Raw genomic sequence first — 6,285 nt, 5'->3', positions numbered from 1 at the left:
GCTGCTCCATATAGCCCCTTCTTTCACCCAGGGAGGGCTAGGTCACTGGGTACCAGCAGCCAGCTAGGGAGTTCGCTCGGCTCCCAGTACTTTAATCCAGCCAGCCTCACTACCCTCTTAATTTTGATAATTTATTACGACTCACCAGGTCCTGGGAAAGGGCCTTCTCTAACTCAGCAGAGAAAGGATAAAAACACAAAAAGCATATGTGGGAAAGGATGCACAGGTGAGGCCGGGAGGGAGTCTTCAAGTCGAGCTTCCTGTCTCCAGGATCCCACGTCCCCGGGAATTTCTTAGTCCTGCGCCTTTATTGGTTTATGCATAGTCAGTGATCAGGGCCTCATTACATATGTATGATTGATGGAATCAATGAATATGCGTGATTGTTTGTATCATAACCCCCTCCCCTCTTGAAGTTAAGCCCTGGTGTGGTCTTTGCACATAAAGGCACCTCTATCGCTGGCAAATTCCAAGGATTATTTTTAGGAAACTGGAGACAAAGGCCAAACCAAGTTCTTTGTCCCACACCACGTTGTAGTCAATATTTTTCACCAACACCACAATTCAAATGTACCAATTCTTCTTCTGTCTTCCTTTTTTATTGTCCAGCTCTCAGGCATAGGAGGCAATTGAAAAGACCATGACTTGGGTCAGGCACACTTTAGTCATCAAAGTGACATCTTTGCTTTTTAAAACTTTGAAGAGGTCTTTTGCAGGGATTGGCACCTTTTAGTTTCTTTCACTAATAAACAAAAAATAACAAGTAGCTTTTATTGTCTGCCTTATTAGGCGCTCTACTCTGGGACTTGCTCTCAGAGTACCTGCCTAGGGCTGTTTTCCTGGTTCTTCTGTATATAACGTAGGATAGGACACTACTGGCACATGCAGGGTTCCCATATTGGTTCCTGACCCATAGGAACAAAAGTGATTGCGGGAGGAAAGGCCAAGTAGAAATCTCACTAAAATACTGAGCTGTTCATTCATTTATCCTATATTTGTTGAGACCGTACTATATATCAGACAGTCCATTAGGGGCCAGGGATGCAGAAATACCCAGAGTGCCTATGGTGAGACCATTCAGGCTTGCACAACAAGATGGTGGCCTGAGCCTGGGCAGAGGCAATGTTGGAATGGAGAGAAGAATGCAAACCTGAGAGATGGCTGGCAAGTAGATTCGAAAACAGGACCCACTGACTAACTGAACATGAAGGAGAGGAAGAGATCAATGAAGCCCACATTGGGTTTTGGTTCATCTTCCAGATGGTGCCACTCCCTGAGGTAGAGACCTGAGAGAAGAAGCCACCTTGGGGAGAGAAATGACATGGTCAGGTTTAGGTATGTTGAGTTTGAAGTGTTTGAAGGTCATCCAATTGGATTGATCAAGAAGACAACTCGAAGGAGAGTGAGGAATAGGAGGAGATATGGAATGTGAGGTTAATGTCCTCCATGAATAACTGTTTCCTTTGCTATGAGACCAGAAGAACTAGATGGTGCCTAGCTACCATTACTGAATATATGGATCAAAGATTCTATAAAAGAATCCTGATCAAAAGGGGGGAAATACAGAACATTTTCAAATTCTCATGGAATCCAGACTTTCTGGAGCCATTGAGGCTAGATGAACCCCTGAAACTCTTGTCCTTAGAAAACCTTTAAACCTTAAACCAACAATATTCCCTGAAGTCTTCTTTAAACCAAACAACATTTTAGCTTAACTAATAAAGAATGTCTGCCAGGAGCATTGTGCTCTTTTAAGAACGATCTGTATGGGATCAAAATGACAACAGCAACTCAAAAGATTAGGTAGGAAATTTAGGGGCCAGTGAGTTTATGTTAATGGGGAGGAACAAGTCAGAAAAGGAGGGTGAGAATGGTCACACATCTTGAAGATTGTAATCAGTGTCACTGAATCATACATGCTGAAATTGTTGAATTGGTGTACGTTCTGCTGCGTATATCCTCAGCAACAACACCAAAAAGTAAAATAAATTAAAAAAAAAAAAAAAAAAAAGAAGGAAACTGGAGACCCGAATCTGGAGCTCAAAACAGAAGTCCAGGTTGAAGATACAGATTTGAGAGTTCCCCTTACACCCACTGCCGGGAGAATCCCAGAAACTAACACACCCTCACCTTAAGTCGGGGGAGCCCCGTGTGGTTTCCAGTTTGGCCGGTGAAACAGACCTAGCAAGGTGGCGGGAGAGGTGAACGCCTCCTTCTACTTTTCTATGTGTCTATGTGTTTGAATTTTTAAATGTCGGTATATTTGTTTTGTGATTTTTTGAAAAGTAGTCAAAGGGAATTAAAATACTTCTGTCTTTTGGATAGGACCTTGGGTTGCTGAAAACTTGCTGATTGTTTCAGCTAACATTCTAGACAGAAACTTCTCGTTGGAACAGATTTACTACCGCCTCCGGCACTTGGTTTGCAGTTATCAGTCCAGTCGATCTCTTTGCTTTATTTCTGTTGACTCTGACTTCTGGGAGCTTTTTGTCTCCTGGGTGCCTTTCCTCACCCAGCAGGGGCAGAGGCACCTTCCCCATCCTGACTCAGGGATGTGTCCAACTTTTGGCTTAATGCCTGGCCCTCCATGCTCTCGATGGGCTCTTCATCTTTCCAGATTGCACCTGGGCCACCTCATCAATGACTTTATCCTGATGGGCTCTAGAGGACAGAAGGCAGCAGATGTGACCTAAAAGGGAAGATGAAACTTGCAAGAAGTGCTGGGGCTTGCCACCTCAGGCGAGTTCTAGGGAGCCTGAGATCCGGGGCCTGGACCCCAGGAGGAGACATGAAACCACACGGTTTGCTCTGGATTGAGAAGCAGCACATAACTTCCAGGGGCCCCTTCTTGGGCCCATGAACTAAGGGATCAGAGATACTCTACTTCAAGTAAGGCCAACCAATGGAAATTTTTTTGGTTGGAGTGTAAGTAGCCCTCAGGATCAACTTAAACCCATAATGTTGGAGGTGTCGGTAGGTGGTCAAGAATCACTAATTTAGAGGCATCTCTGCGTGGCACAAATGGTTAAGCGCTCAACTACTAGCCAAAAGATTGGAGGTTTGCACCCACTCAGAGGCACCTTGGGAGACTGGCCTAGCATCTGCTTCTGGAAGGTCACGGCCTTGAAAACCCTAAGGAGCAGTTCTATTCTGCACACATGGCGTCACCATCAGTTGGAATTAGCTCAAGGCAACCAACAACAACATGGTAACGCAGAATTATTAATTTAACACATATTGACTAGGCACCATGCCGGCAGCTGGTAAAGTATGTGTACGTGTGTGTGTGTGTATAATACGGAATAGCCATTTGTAATTAATACTAAAAATAATAATTAATAATAAATGATGATAGGACTATTATTATTACTATTATTATTGAGCACTTACTATGTTCAAGGCCATGTTTTAAGCACCATAATGTATTACCTCACTTAGTCCTTATGACAAGCCTCTGAAGTAAGTGTATTCTATTATTATCCCCCATTTTTGAAGATGAAAAGACTGAGGCCCAGAGAGGATACATGACTTGCCCAGGGTCACTTAGGTGGTAGTGGCTGAGTCACGATTCTGTCTGACTCAAGCTCTGCAACTGTGACCATTAGCTTCCCACCAGCTTTAATTCCAGTGGAAGAAACAGATAATAAACAAATTCACTTATACATAAATAAAAATAATTGCACCTTATGGTGAGTGCAGTGAAGGAAAAACAGAGGGAGCTGAGGCGAAGAAGAAGGGTGGAGTCGTTGAGGATGACGTTGGAGTGGTCAGACTCTGATAAGCCCCGGATGCTGAGGGGATCATGTGAAGAGTGAGGGGTTGAAAGGCCTCTCTCTCAAGGAGAGGGAACAGTTTGGGCCGAAGCCTCGAGGCAGGAAGGAGGTTGGCTTGCTCTAGGAACAGTCAGAAGGCCACTCTGGCTGGGGTTTCCTAAGGAAAGGGAAGCAGGCTCAAGATGAACTTGAGGATGTCAGATGGAGCCAGGTCTCGAAGGGACTTGAGGGTTGGGGAAGGGAGTCTGGATTTCACTTGAAGTTCAGTGAGGAGGCACTGGCATGTGTTGGGTGAGGTGGTGTCTTAGTTACCTAGTGCTGCTGTAACAGAAATATAAGTGGGTAGTTCTAGAAAAAGAAATTTATTTTCTCACTGTTTAGGAGGCTAGAAGTCCAGATTCAGGGCACCAGCTCTAAGGGGAGGCTCCCTGTGTCAGTTGTCGGGGGAGACCCTGTCTCAGCTTCTGTAACCCTGGCGTTCCTGGTTCCTCGGTGATCTCCACATAGCATCTGTTTTTACCCTATTTGTGCTTGCTTCTCTCTGTGTCTAATCTGCTTTTTCTACATCTGAAAAGTCACTAGATTTAAGACACCCTACACTGATATGACTTCATTAACAAAAGAAAGAAAACCCTATTCCCAGATGGGATCGCATCCACAAGTATAGAGGTTAGGATTCCAACATGTATTTTTGGGGACACAAATCAATCCATCACAGGTGGTGACATGACTTGATTGCCATTCTAAGATGACTCTGGGTGGGTCAGAAGGGGGTAGGCGGAGTCTGAAGCAGCCAATCAGGGGAGGGGCACTGGTGGTTGGGCCAAGGTGGTGGCACTGGGGTGGAGAGGAGCTGAGTGTGCAGAGAGATGTGTTTTAGGTAGAATCCTGGGTGGTAGGTTTCACGTGGGAGGTGAGGGAGGTATTCATGGATGAGATGAAACAAAGTCTAGATTTTATTCAAAGTAATCCAGTCGGAGCAGGAAGAAGTGGGGGTGGGGGCTGTGTGGATGACACAAGAGTGGTCAAAAGTGGGTGGTGGCCATAGCTCCGGGTGCTGACTACAAGGGCCTTCATTGCACCACTATCTCTACTTTTGTGACATTTGAACCTGTACGTAATACAAGGTTAGAAAAAGGCTGCCAGGCAAGTGTGTGGCTTAAGCACCTGGGTGGAGGGTGCAGCCAGTTACTGAGATGAGAAAGACTGAGAGAGGAGCAGAGTTGGGAGTGTGGAAACTGGGTGCCAGGTTCCATCAGGGCTAGGTGTAGCCTGTGTCAGGCTTTAATGAGAGGACAGAGACAGAGTCCCCTGAGATTTTGGAGCATAGCTCTGCCCCTTCTGCAGGCATTAACTCTCCTTTTGGGCGTGGTTCAGAATAGATGTTAGCTCCAGTAGAGACTGCCCATGTGAACACAACACCTCACCGAAGCTCATATGGGAGCTGGCCATCAAACACTGGGGTTTCTGGTTCCCTTCTCCACCAGGTTGGGCAGGCTCAGTGACCCTTCATCATGAGACAGGAGTGAGTCCAGGGCCTTTCATCGGCCATCTACTGCACGTAACAAATCCTCCCAAAACTAAGTGGCTTAAAACAAGGATTTCTTATTTCTCACCAATCTGTAGGTCAGCAATCTGGACTGAGATCAGCTTGGTGGTTCGTCTTCTGCTCTCACGTGGGGTCACTCCTGCAGCTACAGTCATCTGAGCCTCAGCTGGGGCTGGAGTGTCTACGATGGCCTCACTCCCATGTCTGGAAGCTGGTGCTGGCTTTTGGCTGGAGGCTTTGGTTCTCCTCGGCGTGGCCTCATCTGGCAGCAGGCTAGGCTGGGCACCTTCACAACCTGGTCTCAAGGTTCCAAGAGAGCAAAGGTGGAAGCTGCAAGGCCTCTTGAAACCTATCATAGAAGTTGTACTGCCTCACTTTCACCACATTCTATTGGTAAAAGCAAGTTACAAGGCTGGCCCAAATTTAAAGAATGGGGAAATAGATTCCACCTCCTGCTAGGAGGAGCTGCAAAGAATTCATGGCCATATTTAATCTACCACAGAACTGAAAATCCCAATAAATGACATAAGCAGCTCATTCTGTCCCCAGTAGGCCCACATATGACATGCCATCTCTCTGCTTCCTCAAACCAGCATCTTAAAAAGGCCGGTGTTTATTTTACAGACTGCTCCATAGATGCCAATCAGTTAGAAATGGGATTTGGCTCAGTGGCTGGTTATATTTTTTCAAGATGTCTATACTAATATATCTCCCATCCCACACTGTCTTCTTACCATGTGACTTTGACAAGCCTCCATACAGAGGTGTGGTCTTATGTTCCCTCCCCTCGTAACTGAGTGGACCTTTGCAATAGCCTTGACCAATAGAATGGGGCAGAACGTGTGACTTCCGAGGCTTGATCACTGTAAAAATGGCATGTGGGAGGTGTCTGACCTCCTCTAACTTCACGAGGGGGAAGGAGAACCAAGATCAACAGCCCAAGGCTGATTCCTATGAGGTGGA

Source organism: Elephas maximus, chromosome 7 (assembly GCF_024166365.1).
Source record: "Elephas maximus indicus isolate mEleMax1 chromosome 7, mEleMax1 primary haplotype, whole genome shotgun sequence".
NCBI lineage: Eukaryota > Metazoa > Chordata > Mammalia > Proboscidea > Elephantidae > Elephas > Elephas maximus.
The sequence above is the reverse complement of the archived record's forward strand: the minus strand, read 5'-3'. Positions refer to the sequence as shown.